The following is a 22,317-nucleotide window of genomic DNA, read 5'->3' as shown; positions in this document are numbered from 1 at the left end:
CAGATCTGAAAGGAATTCCAGAAACGTCCTTTGTATTAAACAGCATCTTGCTGCAAGCACCAATTTATCCCATGCCAAAGTAAGCTCTCTCCTTTAATAAATAGATGGCCCATATATTACAGTTCAAACACTCGAAATGGGAATGAAAGCAGGTATTCAGGACTTCATACAAGTGCGGCATTTCTCAGAGCCTTTAGACTTGCAGCCATATGGCATGCCAAGGGCACAGCGTGGCTCGAGTTCTTGCTCTGATCACGAGCCACCACGGCGGGCTCTCTTGTTGCTTCTGTGCTATTTATTAAGCATTTGTGAAGTGATAACAATGGACTAGGCTCAGCAGGCAGTGGTACTCTGTTTCAGAGAAACAAGCTACACAAGCTTTTTCTGAAGGTTTACTGTCATTTCGCATGACCCTTTCTCAACAGAGAAAATGGTAACTAACAGGCAGTGCAAGTATTTTCTTTAAACAACTTCATGGCTGCCCCTGAATGCAGGGCTAAAGTTTGAGAAGCCTTAAGCAAGGTTTCTGTTATACGCCAAGCCTTCCTCCTCTGGGATAGCATTTCCTCATTTTAAAACACTGTGTTTAATAATGTGATAGGCCCCTAAGGCTTTCCTTACAAAACTGCTTCATGACATATATGAGATTAAGATGAAATATACTGCCAGAATTCACATTTTAAAGAATTTCATGTCACTCCTTGAAATAACCTGGGATAGCTTAGATACTGAGAAACCCAAGTTTCAAATTCCTTCATTATGGTGCTCCCAGCCCTGCAGAGAAAGGGCTTGCTGTTGTTTAGTTGCTAAGTCATGTCCGACTCTTTGCGACCCTGTGGACTGTAGCCCACCAGGCTCCTCTGTCCATGGGATTCTCCAGGCAAGAACACTGGAGTGGGTTGCCATTCTATTCCTGCAGGGATCTTCCTAACCCAGGGATTGAACCTGCATCTCCTGCTTGGCAGGCGGATTCTTTACCACTGAGCCACCTGGGAAGCCATAAAGAAAGGGCTTACCCAATATTATTTTTGAAGGTGCCTCTTCAGAGTTTTGATCTTCAAATCAGTATCCAGTCAGGAAAACAAAAGCATTCTAGGCCTCTCAACAGCAGGAATTAAATATAGGAAATTTTTCGTACAGGAGACGGTATTATGGGGTGCTACATCAGGCTCCTCCGTCCATGGGATTTTCTAGGCAAGAGTACTGGAGTAGGTTGCCATATCCTTCTCCAGGGAACTTCCCAACCCAGGGATCAAACCCAGGTCTCCCACATTGTAGACAGATGCTTTACCATCTGAGCCACCAGGGAAGTCACCTTCACAGCGACCCAAAGATCAGAGCAGCAGGAGAAGGTCCTTCAGCCTGGGACTGGAGGGACATCAGTAGAAGGTTGGGTTACCGAAGCCGGAGCCTGGTGCCGGCCAGCAGAAGCTGCACAAGCTGAGTGCTGCCTGTCGGGACGGAAGCTGAGGCCTCGGAAGAGCCCTGGGTGCTACGGAGGCATCATCCCACAGGGAGCCCTGGCTTCTCCCTCATCTCCCCTTCTAGCTTCCACCAGTGCCTCCCACTGGCTGAACTTACCCAGAGCCAGTTGTTAAAAGAGCCAAGCAGTGTGATGTAGTCACACAAAGGAAAAATGGAAATTGGATCTAAGAGCAAACAGGGAAATGACCCACGTGCCAAATAAGTAGCAGTGTTTTCTCTAGTTCCTGTGTGCTCTGTGTTGCTCAGAAGGCTCAGTTTAAGCTAAGATTTTGAATGTGATGGTTCAAGATGTCAGAATGAGTAAGCCTATGCCGCAGGTTCCCTCCACATTGGGTGGATGATAGAACTGATATAAGAAACATCAGAATCTCCAGCTATACCCAAGAATAAGAAGTAGGTTCCACAGGGGTCTAGATAGGAGGAAGGGATCAACCAGGTTATGGTGCAGCACCACCAAGGCCCCATGGCTAGAAGTGGTGGCACGCTGGAGCAGGAGAGGGCTGGAAACAGCCGTAAGGGTTGGCAGAGCTCTTGGAATGGGAGGACTTTGTTCCTGTGAACCCCCAGTGTTCTCCTTCTTCCCTTTATCCCCTGGTATTTAGGTCAGTAGTCCCAGGAAATAGGGAAGTGCCCCAGGTAACTAATGATGCCCAGGACAAAGAGGTATAAGCTCTGGAGACAGCTCCTGCCTCCAGCTCTGCTCATTTCGTCACTGAAAGCAGCAAGGAGCACAGGTACCCACCACTGCTTCAGTCCCTTATCCAAGACTGGCTGCCCAAGCGGAGAGCTCAGAGTCTAGGAAATGTGAGCTCACAGTTGGGAGTGACTAGGAATATCAGGACAGCCAGCAAGGAGAAAGATAAGAACAAGCATTTATGGCATGGAGGCCTCAAGAACTAAGCAAGAGGAGTGGTTGCTGGCGTTCCATCCATGAAGCAGCAGCAGGATCGAGAGATCTTGAAAATGAAAAAATGTACTTGTTGCCATTAAGAACTTGATGATGGCTGAAGAGCAGAATGAAAACACGGAGGGGCAAATCAGTGAGCCAGGAAGGTGGGAGCTAAGGGCTCATTCCAGAATATAGGTTAAAAGGTAAAGATTTAGAAAGTTTAAACAGAAGAACCATAGAGGATAGCCCTAGATTTACCGGTATCAACAATGAGTTTCCAAAGAAGAAATAGAGAGAATGCAAGGGTGCCGACAGTTAAAGAAATAAAACCTATTTTTTTTAACTAAAAAAAAAAAAAAAGGACATAAGACTTCAGAACAAAAGAGTTATCATATGCTAAGTAGTGCAATAATACTGTAGAAAAATTTTAGAACTTCAACATATTGAAAATAATCCTAGAAGTTGTTAGAGAAGAAAAGTATTGACAACTAAGAATCTAATTTAGTGAAGACTTCTCATCAACAGCTCTGGGAATAGGGACTTCTAGTACTGAAACCCAAAACAAAACAAAAAAGGGCTGTGAATGGAGATTTCTGTATCTAGCCTACAGTTCAAAGGTGAAGGTGGCCATTTTTCAGACATACAAACTTTCAGACAAGAAATTTCCCATGGTACATCCTCTCTTAAATAGACCACCACAGACTATACTTCCACAAGAAGAAAAATTCTATAAAGGACAAGAAACAATAATAAGCAAAGTTTGTTATACCTTCTCTATGACATTTAATATCGTATTATATTTACATTACATCTTTCGCTAACTTGCTATTTATTACATAAACAGATGTTTCTGTTTAAAAGTTATTGACAACAAGCAAATTCTCATGATTCTCCTCTCACAAGAGTTTGGGGGCAGAATCGTGAGAAATAAAATTGTGACAACAGGTTTAAAATACTGACAGACTGTTAGATCTTGGATTGGTTTTCTTTGATCCACGAATAATGAATACACAAATGTCAGCTGGAACGGTTTCTACAGAGACAGTATGTAGGGTTGCCGTTAGTTTTTCTGGGCAGTTGATTCACTCATTCACCCATTCAACATTTCTTATTCATCCAGTACTCACAAAAATCTACTATAGGCCCTGAAAGGAACACCAAGATGAACAAAACCTGGATCCCGTTCTCAACGGGTTCACAATTTAGTGGCAGCGACAGACACAAGTAATTATGGTGCAATGTATAAGCATTGTGTGGAGATATATGAATAAGCCGTGAGACTGCAGAGATACTAATGATTAATTTTGAGTTCAGGCATAGTGTGTGCTCATTCGTGTTCGACTCTTTGTGACTACATGGATGGTAGACCACCAGACTCCTCCGTCCATGGGATTCTCCAGGCAGGAAGACTGGAGCAGGTTGCCATTTCCTCCTCGAGGGGATCTTCCCCACCCAGGGATCAAACCCGTGTCTCTTGCATCTCCTGCATTGGCAGGCGAATCTTTTACCACAGCGCCACCTGGGAATCATTATAAAATTAGTTCATGTGCAAGTAAGTAAACGTCGGCAATTCACAATGAAGTCGCTTCTCTGGGTCAAGATAAGCATACCATATATAGCATTGCGTCTCTTCAATGATTTCTGATAAGCAGTTGGGGAGAACACATGTTGCAGACTGAATCCACCCTGCCAAAACCAAAGCACAGTTTCAGAGCAATCCAGTAACTTTGGTGCTTGTTCGTGCTGACAGTGAGGATTATTCAGATTATGTGGCTTTGTGTTACTGTTTTTGCTATACTGTTGCAGTTACATTTTGGCCTGATTAGCTAGATCAATATTGGTATAGCTTAAAATTCATCAGGTTTCAGAGCTCTTTATTATGTTAGAGTAAAAGAAGGAAATTAACATTTGCTTGTAATGTGCTGCTATTTAATATTATCGGTGCTTCTGTGTCTTCTGCCACCCTGGACACTTGCTCAGGAATGTGAATCAGCTTCAGCCCTCTCATTGTGCCCAGGCTCCCTGGTGGTGGCGGTGGGAGGGGGATGGTGGTGTGGGGACAAGAAGGGACCCACGGAGCAGCAGGGCAGAGTGGCAGGAATGTGCTAGCCTCATCTGCTTCTCTGTCCTGCTGATCCCTGGGCTTATGTTGACTGGCATGGTATGAGGACATTCCTATCAGGGATTCTGTGAAGGACATCAGAAACCAGATATGTATTGGATAATATATTCTGTGTAGCATGCATTGGACAGTTTGGAGATGTCTATTAATTTCCTAGCCCCACCGAATTTTTGAACTATTTCCCAGAATTTCAGTTCTCAATGTAAATATTTGTTGCATTGACTTGGATGCTCCAACCGAAGAGGATTTCAGATGTCAGCCTCCAGTTATTGGGATATTTTTAGTTTACATCTTTTTTTTCTTTGCCTGTGTAAATTTGAAAAGAGACAGCTGGATGAAGGCTGTGTAGCCAAGTTAATGTTTATGCAAAACTTCTTGGGTGAAGATTTGATTCTGATTGATTTTCTAAACACATACCTCTTTCTTCCTTTGGGTTTTTTCCTAAAGCCTTTAGGCCTCTGGCTAGGATGGAAGCCTCATTTCCTGGCCCAAATCTAAATGAGTAGAATATTTTCTGCATAGCGACATTTTCTTTCTGAGATGCAACTGAATTGGATCTCTTAGGCTCAAGTTTTTCAAAATAAATTTACGAACATCTTGATCCTATGCTTTTCTTTTTTCTTCCTTCCTCCCAACTTTATTGAGGTATAATTGACATACAACATTGTGTAAGTTAAAAGAGTACACTGTGATGATTTAATATATGAATAGGTGTATATATTGTGAAACGAAGACCACGATAAGGTTAGTCAATATCCCCATCACCTCACATGGTTATCTTTCTGTTTTTGTACCTTTGACATCTACCCTGTAGGCAATTTTGCAAGTATACGGTGCAGTATTGTGGAGTATAGTCACCATGCTGTATCTCAGGTCCTCAGAACGTATTCACCTTATAACTGGAATTTTGTACCCTTTGACTAATGTCTCCCTGCTTCCCCTGCCCTCCAGCCCCTGGCAACCACTGGTCTGCTTTCTGAGTTCACCTTTTTTATTTTGTACAAATAAGTGACTTCTTACAGTATTTGTCTTTCTCTGACTTACTTCCTTTAGCTAGTTTTTGCAGATCAGTTAATCCTACTGCCTGAATGTAGTGAGTACCTACTAGATGCTAGTCATATTAATAGGTGTTTGAGGGGGTTCAGGAATATAGGGTACAGAAAATAATTCCTAGGAGTTACAGTTTTATTGGGGAAATAAAATATGTGCACACATACACACGTTTATATATATATATATATATATAGGGCTTCCCCAGTGGCTTAACGGTAAAGAATCTGCCTGCAGTGCAGGAGACACAGGAGACACCAGTTCAATCCCTGGAGGAGGGCATGGCAACCCACTCCAGTGTTCTTGCCTGGAGAATCTCACGGACAGAGGAGCCTGTCGGGCTAAATTCCATAGGCTCGCACAGAGTTGGACAGCACTGAAATGACTGAGCACAGCGTTTGTATATGTAAAACAGAGAATACAAGGGTGTATTAGTGGAAAGAACAAATGAACGCTGAGAATTGTAAAGCCTTAATTACACTTTAATTCTACTCATATTAGTTTTTTAATGACTCCTTTATATGTAAATGCTGTCTTATGACTAAATGCTATTTATGTACACTTTCAGCCCCATGTTTTTAAATCTAACATCAGTTTATTATACATGGTTTAATATATTATTTGCTCACAACCTATGATAATGAAAAGCTAAATAGTTACATAGAAATTAAAAAGTGGGGGTGCACATATCATTCCCTGAGCAAGTTAAGTCTGAAAGGATGTCATGAGGAAGAAGGTGCCACCCTAAGATGAAGGGGTCTGGGTACACAAAGTTGCCTGGAAGGAGTGAGCACAGTGTGTTTGTGTGTGTGTGTGTGTGTGTGTGTGTGTGTGTGTGTGTGTGTGTTGGGGGTCAGGGTGGCAGGGGTTGCCAAGGCTGCCAGTAGGGGAGGAACCTGTGAAAAGGAATAAGAGGGAGGTATTAAGGGTGATTGAAATAGTCTATATCATGGTCGTCGTGGTGGTTATATAAGTATACACATTTGTCAAAAGTCATAGTTCAGTTCAGTCGCTCAGTTGTGTCCAACTCTTTGCGACCCCAATAATTGCAGCATGCCAGGCCTCCCTGTCCATCACCAACTCCCAGAGTTCACTCAAACTCACATCCATCGAGTCGGTGATGCCATCCAGCCATCTCATCCTCTGTCGTCCCCTTCTCCTCCTGCCCCCAATCCCTCCCAGCATCACAGTCTTTTCCAATGAGTCAACTCCTCACATGAGGTGGCCAAAGTATTGGACAAAGCTAGTGGAGGTGATGGAATTCCAGTTGAGCTCTTTCAAATCCTGAAAGATGATGCTGTGAAAGTGCTGCATTCAATATGCCAGCAAATTTGGAAAACTCAGCAGTGGCTACAGGACTGGAAAAGGTCAGTTTTCATTCCAATCCCAAAGAAAGGCAATGCCAAAGAATGCTCAAATTACCACACAATTGCACTCATCTCACACGCTAGTAAAGAAATGCTCAAAATTCTCCAAGCCAGGCTTCAGCAGTACGTGAACTGTGAACTTCCAGATGTTCAAGCTGGTTTTAGAAAAGGCAGAGGAACCAGAGATCAAATTTCCAACATCTGCTGGATCATCGAAAAAGCAAGAGAGTTCCAGAAAAGTCATAGTAGTATATATCTAAAAAGGGTAAACTTAAAACTTTACTGTCTGTAAATTTAACCTCAACTAACCTGACTTTTAAAAAACTGGAGACCTCTGTATGACAAAATATAAAATTAAAAGACCAGTCATTAAACAAACCAAAGCAAAATAAAACAAAACTGTACAGTGAGATATTTTCTTTTTGGTAAAATTTTGCCATGGTTAAATAATAGCAACTTATCTTTGATGACAAGCCCCTCAAAGCACACAGACATATATTTTTACAGTTGATTACTACGTGTACAAGTTGAGGCAGCTTCCTCACTTGCCTGCTCTGCTCCAAACCTGCACAGCGGCCCATACCTTTCCCCACCTCCCTCCTTCCTGTTCAGTAGAGAAGGTGTCCCCTCCAGAGGCGACCTCACCAACCATATTTGCAACCCCAGTCCCTTCTACCATCTCAGGGACCTCAACTCGCCTTCTGTTTTTTTCTTTATCTGCAACCTCTCTCTTTTTATTGGACTCTTTACTAGACTCTTAATAGTATTCAATTACAATAGGCTCAAGTCTCCCATATTTGAAATGAAATGCTCCTCCTTGACCTTACCCCCAACCCACCCTCTATCTACAGTTGCTTTCATCTCCTTTAAGCTAAACCACCCCAGGAAGTTGCCTTCACTCCCAGTCTCCTGTCCCTTCCATCCCACTCACTCCTCTACACTCCAGTATGGCTTTTGCCCCATTGCCCTGGTTACTGATGAACCTCAGTGTAGATCAATTTCATAGGCCTATGTAAGTCTTTATCTTCCTTGACCTCTCAGCAGTGTTCAACATTATTTTTTTAAACAATTTTTTAAACAGTTCTATTTATTTATTTGGGTGTAGTGCGAGGCCTGTGGTTCTCTGACCAGGGATCAAACTCACAGCCCCTGCATTTGGATGGCGGAGTCTTAACCACTGGACTACCAGGGAAGTCCCTGAATTCAACATGATTGACCACTCTCTTCTCTTGTCTTCTCCTTATCTCCTGACTGCTCCTTGGCCTCTTGGACCAGATTATCCTCCTTTCATGTGGACATTCCTCAAGCATTGTCCTAGGACCTTTTTCTTTGTACTTTTTCCTAGATGATTTCTTCAACACCCACACCTCAGTTGCCATCTAGACGCAACTAGATGATTCAGCCCTGATGACTCATATTTATTTTACTCATTCATATTTATTCTTCTCTGAATGCCCTACTCATTGATCACATTGCCCCTCTAACAGCTGGTCCTGAACTCAGCATGCCCCAAACCGAATTCTCTTTTTAAAAAATTTATTTCTTTGGCTCACTTTTTGATTGGGTCATTTATTTGCAAAGAACGAAACAGACATTTCTCCAAAGAAGACATACAGATGGCTAACAAACATATGAAAAGATGTTCAACATCACTCATTATCAGAGAAATGCAAATCAAAACCACAATGAGGTATCATTTCACGCCAGTCAGAATGGCTGCTATCCAAAAGTCTATAAGCAATAAATGCTGGAGAAGGTGTGGAGAAAAGGAAATCCTTTTACACTGTTGGTGGGAATGCAAACTAGTACAGCCACTATGGAGAACAGTGTGGAGATTCCTTAAAAAACTGGAAATAGAACTGCCTTATGACCCAGCAATCCCACTGCTGGGCATACACACCGAGGAAACCAGAATTGAAAGAGACACGTGTACCCCAGTGTTCATCGCAGCACTGTTTACAATAGCCAGGACATGAGAGCAACCTAGGTGTCCATCAGCAGATGAATGGATAAGAAGGCTGTGGTACATATACACAATGGAGTATAACTCAGCCATTAATAGGAATATGTTTGAATCAGTTCTAATGAGGTGGATGAAACTGGAGCCTATTATACAGAGTGAAGTAAGCCAGAAAGAAAAACACCAATACAGTATACTAATGCATATATATGGAATTTAGAAAGATGATAATGATAACCCTGTATGCGAGACAGCAAAAGAGACACAGATATATAGAACACTCTTATGGACTCTGTTCGGGGGGGGGGATGATTTGGGAGAATGGCGTTGAAACATGTATATTATCATATGTGAAACAAATCGCCAGTCCAGGTTCAATGAATGATACAGTGTGCTCAGGGCTGGTGCACTGGGATGACCCAGAGGGATAGGATGGGAGGGATGTGGGAGGGGGGTTCAGGATGAGGAACATGTGTACACCCGTGGCAGATTTATGTCAATGTATGGCAAAACCAATACAATATTGTAAAGTAAATAAATAAGACTCTGGAAAAAATTTATTTATTTATCTGTTTTTGGCCGTATTGGGTCTTCATTGCTCACAGTCTTTCTCTAGTTGCAACAAGCAGAGGCTACCCTCTAGTTGCAGTGCACAGACTTCTCATCGAGGAGGCTTTTTTTTGCAGAACACAGGCTCTAGAGTGTGCCGGCATCGGTAGTTGCGCTACATGGGTTTGGTTGCGCCATGACATGTGGAATCTTCCTGGACCAGGGATCGATCCCATGTCCCCTGCATTGGTGGATACTTAACTGCTGAACCACCAGGGAAGTCCCCTGAACTGAATTCTTCTTCATCTTTCTCCAGACCTGGTCTTTGGCCCTAGATCCCCATCAGTCAATGTCTCTACAAGCCCTATAGTTGCCAAGGCCAGAAACTTAGAGGTTTCCTGTGATTCTATTCATTTTCTCACCTCCCAAATCCAATCAGTTTGCAACTCCTGTTGACTCTATCCTCAAAATACGTCTTGAATTGGACCGCTTCACCCCACCCCGACTGTTGCTGTCCTTGCAAACCTCTGTCTTCTTTTTTCTCCTACTAAAATAGTGTCATAATAGGTCTTTCTTGCTCCCCTCTAAATCTTGTTCTGTGAAGCCAGAATACTCTTTTTTAAAAAGACAGTTCTTACCATTTCACTCTTCTTAAAACTCCTCAGTGACTTCTGACTTCCTGTTGTTCCTGGGAAAACACCAAAATCGTGCATGTGGCCTACAAGAGTCTGCCTGGGCTGACCCTTTTCTGTGTTTTCAACCACATTTCACATTCCTCTCCCCTTTGCTCCCTTTACTTTGACAGCACTGACCTTCCAGTGTTTCATTCCATCCTGTCTTCCACCCTGGGGACGTTGTACAGGCAGTTGGTGCTGACTTCTGCCTGGGGTGACGTGTGCACGGGGGCACGTACACACGTGCTTGTGCACAAACACACGTGTGTCTCGTTTAGTTTGCTCTGCTTATCCTTCAAGCGTTAGTCGCTCAGTCATGTCCGACTCTTTGTGACCCCACAGACTGTAGCCTACATGGCTCCTCCTCCAGGCAAGAATACTGGAGTGGATTGCCATTTCCTTCTCCAGAGGATCGTCCTGACCCAGGGATCAAACCTGGGTCTCCTGCATCGCAGGCAGATTCTTTACTGTATGAGCTACAGGGAAGTCCCAGGGCTAGGAAAGTCATGCCAAAGGCTTATCACAGATTTCACCTAACAGATGTAGGTGAATTCCTGCCTTCTCAAAGTCTCAAAAATTCCTTGCGATTTCTGTACCTACTAGTGATGAAAACTTATCTGATAAAGTTTCTGAAAACCTAAGCGTTTCCAGTCTCTGGAGTGGTCAAATTCTATCCTTCAAACCTCAGTTTAAATTGTTCATCCTCAAGGGCATCTTCTCTGACCTGCTGTCCCAGCTCAGCATGACTGTGCTGCATCTTTTCATATTCGCAGTGCTTTTCCTTCGGAGTGCTTATCTCTTTATAATCACGCACTTGTGGTATTGTTTGGGTATTATCTGTGTTCCCTCCATGTGGAAAGGCCTTTGAGGGCAGGAGCAATGTCTGCTTTAAATGAATGAATACAGCAATGCTATGTGCCAGCCTGGATGGGAAGGGGGTTTGGGGGAGAATGGATTCATGTATACGTATGGCTGAGTCCTTTTGCTGTTCACCTGAAACTGTCCCAGCATTCATTGTTAATCGGCTATACCCCAATACAAAATAAAAAGTTAAAAGTTTGAAAAAAAACTTTAAAAAAATCAATGTACGCAGCACCTTTCTTTGTGTCATTTTGTGACACACAAAGAATATGCAGTGAATATTAATATAGCAAAGATTATGCATAACTACATTAAATCCACAAGGGGAAAACTTGAGAGGTCTTTGACTGGCTCATGGTCACACGATCACACAATGTAAGATATTGAGCAATGGAAATCCACTTGTGCAAGCAAGTGTTACCCGAAGGAAATGGTGTCCTAGTTTGAAGTACATTTTACCAAACAGGAAATGACTTGAGTCCCTGGCGAGGGCAGTCTTCCTGCCTGCTCTTTAGAAGTCCCCAGATTCCTCTTTGCTCTACTTACTCTCCTGTTGGGGAATAACCCCATCCTTCCAGGCTGAAACACTCTGTAAAGCTGGCAGCTATGCTGGAATTGACCTTGGGCCCTTAAACCATGTGCAAGATGGAAGGAAGGATCTCACCTTTCCTCCTTAGGGCTTTGCTTGATATTTGGAAATTTTTATCTGATAGTATTTCTTTTAATACAATTAAGTAAGACTAATACTTTTTTTAATTGGAATATAATTGTTCTACAATGATGTGTTAGTTTCTACTGTACAACGAAGTGAATCAGCTAAATATATGCATATATCCCCTCCTTCTTGGACCTCCCTCCCTCTCATCCCTCTCCTCTAGGTCATTACAGAGCATGGAGCTGAGCTCTCTGTGCTATAAATATAGTTTAAAACCAAATACATTGTGTTATCTTCCCCACAAACAAAACAATTTGTTTCAAAAGGGTATATCTGTACTAATAAAAGCTTCATTGATGTCCAAGCCTCTATTTCAGTGCAAATAAATACATCTAAAGGAAGAGTCTTAAAGTCCCATTCTCGCACCAAACAAATCTCACTTTGAAATAAGATTGATTTTTACCTTTATTCATTCTTTCTAGTGAATAAACACTGATTGAATATGGTTAATACCATGTCAGGCACTCAGACAAACCAAAGAGTCCGGCAGGAGGCCGGCCGTTGGAGAGAGAGGGACAGACGACCAGACATACGTGCTTCGTGATGGTGCCGAACTGCTGTAATAAACATCCAGGTCCAAGACAGGAAGGGCGAGTGTTCTGGAAAGGGCAGAGGACCAGGGAGGAAAGACTTGAAAGAGGAAGGGACTTACAGAAAATCCATCAGTGCTTTCATCCTTTTAAAGTAAGCATTTAAAGGTGACTCAGGAGAAGTCATTTCCACCATGTTTAACTTGCAGGTCAACTTTTTTTTATTAGACTAGTCTAATGAAAGTTTAATTGGGTTCGGTTTCTCAATACGTTTGAGCTGGATTAGAACCATAAAACAGATTTCAGCTACAGGTATAGTGGCTCTCTTGAACCTAAAAATTGGTAACTTGTTCCCAAAGGCATGGGACAGAATAATTAAAATCGAGATTATCCCATATAATTTGAAATATGTCATCATCATCATAATAAATCTTGTCCTGTGACCCTCAGACTGTTTATGAAGTGAAAAGCAAGCAAGAAAAAAATAAATGATAGCCTCCAATATTTGAGTTAATACACCCCTAGGGAGAGTTAGATACCAAACTAGACTTTTAGGGAGAATCTCTTGTCAGTACTTAACCCTGGATCAATAATACTTTATCCCTTTAATGTTTGGCTTGTTGTCACTGGCCTCTAAAGTGATTTTATTTGTCAAACCACTGTTAAGAATTTTTTTAATTAAAAAAGTAAGTTTCAGGTGTAAAGCATTATAATTCAACATTTGTATGGACAATAAAGTGCTCACCACCACACGTCTAGTTACCATCCATCACTATAGAGTTGACTCCCTTCCCCCATTTCATCCCCTGCAACACCTTCCTCCTCTGGTAATCACTAATCTGATCTCTGTATCAGTGAGGTTTTCTTTGTTTCGTTTTGTATGTTTGTTTTTTAGATTCTGTGTATGAGTAAAAGCATATGGTAGTTGTCTTCCTCTGTCTGACTTATTGTCCTTAGCATAATACCGTCAAGGTCCATTCATGTTGTCAGAAATGTCAGGATTCCATTCCTTTTTATGGCTGAATAGCATTCCATTATGTATATGTTGCACGTCTTCTTTATCTATTCATCCATCAATGGACACTTAGGTTATTTCCATTATCTTAGCTGTCGTAAATAAGGCTGCAGTGAACATAGGTGTGCATGTATCTTTTCCAACTAGTGTTTTCATTTTCTTCAGATAAATATCCAGAAGTGGAATAGCTGGGTCATATGATAGTTCTATTCTTAATTTTTTGAGGACTCTGCATCCTGTTTTTCACAGTGACTGTCCCAATTTGCAGTCCCACCAACAGTATATGAGGGTTCCCTTTTCCCCACATCCTTTCCAACATGTGTTAGTCTTTGTCTTTTCAATAATAGTCATTGTAACAGGTGTAAGATGATATGTTATTGTGGTTTTGACTTGTGTTTCCCTAACAATTCGTGATGTTGGACATCTTTTCATATGTTTGTTGGCCATCTGTGTGTCTGTTTTGGAAAAATATCTATTCGGATCCTCTGCTCATTTTTTAATCAGGTTTTGTTGTTGTTGAGTTGAATGGCTTCTCTATATATTTGGGATATTAACTTCTTACTGGATATGTGATTCGCAAATATCTTCTCCATTCAGTGGTTTATCCTTTCATTTTGCTGGCTTCCTTCATTGTGCAGAAGCTTTTTAGTTTGGTGTATTCTCATTTGTTTATTTTTGCTGTTGTTTCCCTTGCCTTTAGAGTCAGATCCAAAAAAAAAATTGTGGCTAAAACTGATATCAGTGAGGTTTCCGCCTATGTTTCCTGATAGGAATTTTATGGTTTCAGGTCTTACACTTAAGTCTTTAATCCATTTTGAGTTAATTTCTGAGTACCAGTGTAAGACATTGGTCTAGTTTCATTCTTTTGCATATGGCTGTCCAATTTTCCCAACATCATTTACTGAGAAGATTTTCTCCATTATATGTTCTTTGTTCCTTTATCATAAATTCATTATCCAGATATGCGTGACTTCCGATTCTGTTCCATTGATCTGTGTGACTGTTTTGGGGCCGGTACCATACTGTTTTGACTACTATAAATTTGTGTATAATTAGAAATCCAAGTGATTATTTGTCAAACAACTATTAAAAATATGCTTCAAAATCATGACTTATGCTATAAAAGTTCTGTAACATGATGAGCTATCCTGATTGTTCTTCCACTGTGGAGAGAGGAAAGGGTAGATTTCAGGAAACTGTGTTCCTTAAGGGTTAAAGGAGGAGGGCATGGCAACCCACTCCAGTATTCTTGCCTGGAGAATCCCATGGACAGAGGAGCCTGGCAGGCCACTGTCCAGGGTGTCTCAAAGAGTCGGGCACAACTGAGCACGTGCACCCGAGCATGTGTGCAAGGGTGAAAGGGAGGGAGGTAGGGACTGAGACAGGGAGAGTGAGAGGGACAGAGATAGACATAGAGAGGAGGCTGGAGAGACAGAGTGAGAAGCTTATACTGGAATCTGAGCGATCTCTTGAAACTTAATAGAGATATGACTGAATGCTGTCCTATATCAGGTTGCTCATTGAAAAATGAAAAATCTCAAGAAAGCTTGTACCTAATTTCTCATTATTATGGATGAAACTGTCCCAGTGAGAGTGATGCTGCCTACCTGTGACTATCCAGAACCTCTTTTCAGGGCCCAGTGACCCCACCAGACCTGGCCCCTGGCAACCTCTACAGCTTCAAACCCTCCCAGGCCCCTGCTTGTCACCATCCCTCCCCTGAAATAGTTTTCCTCCTTTACCTCGCTCTTCAAATGTTACATTATCAGAAAGACCTTCCCATGCCACAGTGTCTAAAATACATCTTCCCCTACCACGCTTTACCTCCTTTATGCTGAGTTATTTTTCTTCATAGCAGCAACATCACATTTAATGTGTCATTTTCCTTTGTCTGTCTGTCTCTACTTCATGAGGACTGGGACTTCATCTGTGTTGTTTTTTTACTATGTACCTGGCCCATGGTAGATCCTTCGTAAGTATTTGTTGAATGATTTGGTGAACATTCCATCAGGGCCTTGATTCCCTCTCACACTTTTTTCTTGAGCCATTAATTTTCCATCTTCAGGGTCTCTACTCAGAGGTGCCTGGATTTTTGGTATGAACAAGGATCCTCAGAACCAGTCTCTGTGGGCAGTAAGCACTTCCTGACATTTAGATTCAACACACACTGGTTTGGTATCCAGTGGGTTTCATCTTGTCAGTATGAATGACACAGGAATTATCTGCAATATTCAGAATCTTGCTCACAGCTATTTTCTGAACTTTATCCAGAGTTGTCAACCAAAATAAGGCAGAGAAAATTTATTTGACAGGACTGAGAGTCAAGAGACTTGATGTCTAATCTTGACTCTCCTCTTCATCGAAGGAGATAAGATAACATCGACGTGTTATCTTAAATGACCCCCCTACCTCAATTTTCTAATCTTTGCTGTGTGACCTTGGGCAAATTATATCATCTATTGGGTAGGCCAAAAAGTTGCTTTGGTTTTTGAGTAAAAATAAAAGACACATTTTTCATTATCACCAAGAACTTTATTGAACAATATAGTCACTGTTTTGTTCCCCTACCTGCTACCATTTTTCAGGCAACTTTATAATTCCATCTTTCCAAAACTTTATATCTTTTTAAGCAAAGAACCATTGCAGTTGCCTTTTACAGTCTTCCAGGGAACTGAGTTGTTTTTTTTTTTTTTTTTCCATTAAGAGAATTTTGTAAAGATCAAAATAAATGCAAATCCAAAGGTACAGTGTCTGGTGAAAGCAGTCGATGTTCAGAACTTCCCAGCCAAGCTCTAACAGTTTTTGCCTGGTCTTCAAAAACATGCAGTCTTGTGTTATCCTAAGGGAAGTTTATACATTTTCTGTTGACTAATTCCGGGCAGTTTTCATCAAGTGCTGCTTTCAGTTGATCTAATTTGAAGCAGTACTTGTTGGAATGAATCCTTTGGTTTTCTGGAAGGGGCTTATAATACAGGACCCCCTTCCAATCCCATCTTACACACCATGTCACCTTCTCTGGATGAAGACCAGCCATTGGTGTGGTTGGTGGTGATTCATTCGCTTGCCCCTTTATCTTTTCTGTTCCATGTTATTGTACAGTATCCACTTTTCATCACTCATCAATTTGTTTTAAAAACAGACATCTTTATTATGTTTCAGTAGAGAATCACATTCAGAAATACAGTCAAAAGGTTTTTTTTCACTTATGTGGAACCCAGGCATCAAAGCAATGAACATAACCAAGCTGGTACAAATAATTTTCAATGCTTGATTTAGAGATTTTTGAGTGTGTCAGCTATTGCCTGCATGATTTAACATTGATTGTTCTCAATGTCTTGATTTGATTGCTATCAACTTCAGCTGGTTGACCTGACAATGGAGCACCATCCAGCAAGAAATCTCCAGTGTGAAACTTCACCACCGCTTTTGACATGTTCTCCATACACTGCAGAAGTCTTTTATTTTATTTTATTTGCATTTCATTGTGTCTTTTTGTTGTTGTTGCTTTTTGTTGTTCAATCACTAAGTTGTGTTAGACTCTTTGCAACCCTATGGAATGCAGCAAGCCAGGCTTCCCTGTCCTTCACTATCTCCCAGAGTTTGTTCAAACTCATGTCTGTTGAGTCAGTGATGCTATCTAACCATCTCATCCTTTTCCACCCTCTTCTCCTTTGGCCTTCAATCTTTCCCAGCATCAAGGTCTTTTCCAACGAGTCAGATCTTCACATCAGGTAGCCAAAGTATTGGAGCTTCAGCTTCAGCATCAGTCCTTCCAATGAATATTCAGGGTTGATTTCCTTTAGGATTGACTGGTTTGATCTCCTTTGCAGTCCAAAGTCAAGAGTCTTCTCCAGCACAACAATTCAAAAGCATCACTTCTTCAGCATTCAAGCTTTTAATGATCCAACTCTCACATCCATACATGACTACTGGAAAAACCATAGCTTTGACATTACAGACCTTTGTTGGTAAAGTGATGTCTTTGCTTTTTAATATGCTGTCTAGATTTGTCATAGCTTTCCTTCCAAGGACCAAGGGTCTTTTAATTTCATGGCTGTAGTCACCATCCACAGTGATTTTGAAGCCCAAGAAGATAAAATCTGTCACTGCTTCCACTTTTCCCCCTTCTATTTGCCATGAAGTGATGAAGCCACATGCCATGATCTTCATTTTTTGAATATTGAGTTTTAAGTCAGCTTTTTCATTCTCTTCTTTCACCTTCATCAACAGGCTGTTTAGTTCCTCTTCACTTTTCTGCCGTTAGAGTGGTATCATCTGCATATCTGAGATTGTTGATATTTCTCCCAGCAATCTTGGTTCCAGTTTGTGATTCATCCAGACCAGCATTTCTCATGATGTACTCTGCATAAAAGTTAAATAAGCAGGGTGACAATATATAGCTTTGTCATACTCCTTTCCCAATTTTGAACCAGTCAGTTGTTCCATGAATGATTCTAACTTTTGCTTCTTAACCCACATATAGGTTTCTCAAGAGACAGGGTAAGGTGGTCTGATATTCCCAGTTCTTTAAGAATTTTCCACAGTTGGTTGTGATCCACACAGGCAAAGGCTTTCATGTAGTCAATAAAGCAGAAATAGATGTTTTTCTAGAATTCCCTTGCTTTCTCTGTGACCATTGGATGTTGGCAATTTGATCTCTGATTCCTTTGCCTTTACTAAACCCAGTCTGTACATCTGGAAATTCTCAGTTCACATACTGCTAAAGCCTAGCTTAAAGGATTTTGAGCATAATCTTACTAGTATGAGAAATGAGCATGATTGTCTGATAGTTTGAACATTCTTTGGCATTGCCTTTCTTTGGGATTAGAATGAAAACTGACCATTTCCAGTCCTATGGCCACTACTAAGTTTTCCAAATTTGTTGACATGTAGAGTGCAGCACTTTAGCAGCAGGATCTTTTAGGATTTTAAATAGCTCATCTGGAATTCAATACCTCCACTAGCTCTGTTTGTAGTAATATTTCGTAGGGCCCACTTGACTTCATACTCCAGGATGTCTGGCTCTAGGTGAGTGACCACAGCATCGTGGTTATCCCTGTCTTTAGACCTTTTTTGTATAATTCTTTGTATTCTTGCCACTTCTTAATCTTTTCTGCTTCGGTTAGGTCCTTACCATATCTGTCCTTTATCATGACCATTCTTGCATGAAATGTTCCCTTTATATCTCCAATTTCCTTGAAGAGATCTCTAGTAGTTCCCATTCCATTGTTTCCCTCTGCTTCTTTGCCTTGTTCATTGAAGAAGGCCTTCTTATCTTTCCATGCTATTCTCTGAAACTCTGCATTCAGTTAGATGTATCTCTCCCTGTCTTCCTTGCTTTTCACGTCTCTTCTTTCCTCAGCAATTTGTAAAGAGCTTCTTCAGACAACCACTTTGCCTTCTTGCATTTCTTTTTCTTGGAAGTAGTTTTGGTCACTGCCTTCTGTACAGTGTTATGAAGCTCTGTCCATAGTTCTTCAAGCTCTCTGTCTACTAGATCGAATCCCTGGAATCTATTCATCACCTCCACTGTATAATCAGAAGGGGTTTGATTTAGGTCATACCTAATTGGCCTAGTGGTTCTCCTTACTTTCTTCAATTTAAGCCTGAATTTTGCAATAAGGAGTTCATGATGTGAGCCACAGTCAGCTCCGGGTCTTGTTTTTGCTGACTGTATAGAGCTTCTCCAGTTCAACTGCAAAGAATATAATCAATCTGATTTCAGTATTGACCATCTGGTGATGCCCATGTGTAGAGTCATCTCTTGTGTTGTTGGAAAAGGGTCTTTGCTATGACCAATGAAAAAACTTGACAAAACTCTGTTAGCCTTTTCCCTGTTTCATTATGTATTCCAAGGCTAAATTTGTCTATTATTCCGGGCATCTCTTGACTTCCTACTTTTGCATTCCAGCCCCCTATGATGAAAAAGACATCTTTTTTTGGTATTAGTTCTAGAAGGTCTTCGTAGAACTGGTCAGCTTCAGCATCTTCAGCATTAGTGATTGGGGCATAGACTTGGATTACTATGATGTTGAATGGTTTGCCTTGGAAATGTACCAAGATCATTCTGTCATTTTTGAGGGTGCACCCAAGTACTGCATTTCAGACTCTTGTTGACTATGAGGGCTACTCCATTTCTTCTAAGGGATTCTTGCCCACAGTAGTAGATACAATGGTCATTTGAATTAAATTTGCTCATTCCCAAATTTAATTCAGATTCAGATTGTGTTTTTACTTTTCTTGAAATAATAGGGCATAATATCAGAAAATTTTCCTTTTTTTTCCATTTTCAATATTAAAATGGCTACACAAAAATCACCAATTTTGATAATATTTTAATGCACACTGACATGACAGCTGTCACAATACAATCTAAAAAAAATTGTTTTGAATGAAGTTAAAGAAAGCTAAGCACTACAACAGCCATCTTATGAGGAAGCTGAATGAACTTTTTAGTAAACCCAATACATGTGTCTCAGTTACTCATCTGTCATGAGTGTGATAACCGTCCCCACTCACTGTGCTATTATGAGGATTGATGAAATACTTCATCCTCTGCACTAAACACAATTATGATGATTATTATTAACATTATTATTATATTACTCCCCGTGCTTCTTTGATACAACTTTTGCTGCTGCTGAAGAATCTATTCACTTCTATTAGGTATTGTGTCAGGCTCCTCTATTAGAAACAAAGAAACCACGTGTTAACATCTTAAGAATATACACACTCGCACATTCATGCACAAATAAAGAGGTGGTACCAGAGGGAAAAACCAGGAAAATGATGTTTTTAGAAGTACTAGTGGTGGTTTTTGTTTTGTTTTATCTTGCTTTTATTTTGGCCATATTTCCTAAGATTTCTACAGAAAATTAAAAGTTATTTTTATAAAATTCACGTCACTTGCTGACTTCTCACCTCCAAGTGGCAAAATAAATTTTTTTTCACTTAATTAATGAAGAGCAGGAAAAAAAAATGCCTTTCTTTATTAACTCTATTTTTACACTACATTTCACAGCAGAATTAAAAACAAATGTTCTCTCTTGGCATATAACAAATTATTGCATAACACACATAGTTGTTTCTGAGATCTAAATTACATCTGCTTCTGGCATTTTAACTTTAAAATATCTTATAATATTTATATTCTTTTTTGCATATTTGGGCTGTAAAGTTGTGTATTATTAATCAGTCATTTCAGAGTGGTGCTTTTCTAATACAGTTGATCTAAGATTGTATTTCTAAAGGGCTAAAGAAAACAAAAACTGTAAATTGCCAGAATGGAATGTTCATAAAATGCTTCCAAATTGGACTTGTTTGCTTTGCATCTTACTGTCCACTTCCTTAACCATAACAAGCTTCACATACCCTCCAAGTGAGAAACATGTGCTGAGACCTTTAAGATATTTGGAAACTTAAAGTAACAGCCTGAGTCACATAACTGAAACATAACATTTATACTTGGATTTAAAACAGAATTATAAATGTGAACAAAATCTTTATAAATATATGTATGTATAGTGACTTGATAAAATATGTAAGTGTATAAATAATATCCACTTATAGAAGCTCTATAAAATCCAGGCAGACATAAAAAGCGAAACAACCTGTACATAGTGCCCGTATCTGAGCGCAAGGAAAACGTGCCAACAGTAAGAGGCAGATCCTTTTTGCTCGAATGATGTTGGCGTAGACTTTTTCTCCTAGATGACTTTGCAAGGGACTTATAAATATTGTGTCCAACACCAAGATGTGGACTCCAAGCCCCGGTTCTCTCTTCACCCTGTTCTTCAGGGCTATTGCCAATTGGAATTCTCTGCACCTCTCTATGGAAGTTCGACATACATACTTTATTTTTATCCCTTAATACTTCTTTCAGGTGCTTCCCAGGATCTTTGTTTTGTACTCTCCATTCTTTCTTTCAAATGCTGGATGTGTCAGCAAAGCCTTCTGTTTTCCATTTTCTGAATTTCGCATTTCAACATCTGTATAATAGTTGTACTAAAAATACACAGAGATAAAATGGTCAGGGAACATCCTAAAATCTTATAAATTGGTAAGATTAATTGAGTTGAAGTTTTGTGGGTTTTTTTTTTTTTTTGCAGTTACTGAGAAGGGTTTTGTTTTGATTACTTGTTTAGGTGGGGAGAAGGGGGAGCTCACTTTTTGTATAATTTTAGGAGTCTAACCTTTGGGTATATCTTCTGATTTATCTTCATTTGCTTACAAATCTGTGGGCTAAAGAGAGTTCAGAGAGAACAGTTTGTCTTAGCTTCATCCCCTGAGGCTTGCGAGAGGAGGTGTTAAGATTCCTCCTTCTATTTCATTCCTTGGCCTTGCAGCTGCTGTAATCTGGGGATTCTGATCCATCCTGAGGTCTTACTTCCCAGTCCCCGAGGATTATTATTGGCACACTGGAGCCCTGTGCTAGGAGCTGTCGAAGCAGCCAAAGCAAGAAGCAGCAGAATCGTGGTGCCTGGCCAGAGGGAACCCAGTGATGGACACCTGCTTGTCCAAAAAATAAGGACAAGTAAATAATCATGTACAAAGTGGGCAATAAAGACCAGGAATGTGAGGGACTAAATGAAAGAAAGGTTCATTAATCACCCAGGTAATTGTAATAGATCAAGCTTTCTAAATAAAATGCCGCAAAGTGGCCTGCTTCAGGAACTATCCATATGCGATATCAAAGCAAACTTGAGGACTCTTAGCACTGCTCCCAAGTGGCTAGGATCCAGAAAATAGACACTTTGCTTTTATTTTTCAGCTGGCTTCTCTGTAAAGTATGGATACCCACCACCCTATCCCCACCCCCGGACATCCAAGTAAAGATCTGAGAACTTGTGAGAAAATTCAAAGTGTTTTTTTGTTTTTTGGGTTTTTTTTTTTGTATTGAAGAACCCCAATGTCTGACATCATAGTGCCGGTAGAGTTAACAGCGCTGCAGAGTGGAACAGGGATAATTTGTGTCATTCACTGGGCTATGCAGTGACAGTTATTTTGTATTCAGCTGAACATTGGGATAAATCTTACCGCTTTTTACTTTGACACCTATCAAAAAAAAAAAAAATGGTAGTTTGACAGACTGTTCTAGTTT

At 40.6% G+C, this 22,317-nt stretch overlaps 1 protein-coding gene across 5 annotated transcripts in view; it reads left to right on the top strand.

The window, feature by feature from the left end:
* The window catches only part of KIF6 (kinesin family member 6), a 422,151-nt gene that overhangs the window by 180,835 nt on the left and 218,999 nt on the right, over nucleotides 1-22,317 (top strand). The gene's annotated exons all lie outside the window — the stretch shown is intronic.

This window comes from Bos javanicus, chromosome 23, assembly GCF_032452875.1.
Source record: "Bos javanicus breed banteng chromosome 23, ARS-OSU_banteng_1.0, whole genome shotgun sequence".
Lineage (NCBI taxonomy): Eukaryota > Metazoa > Chordata > Mammalia > Artiodactyla > Bovidae > Bos > Bos javanicus.
Note: the sequence above shows the minus strand (reverse complement) of the source record. Positions and strands in the feature narration are given on the sequence as shown.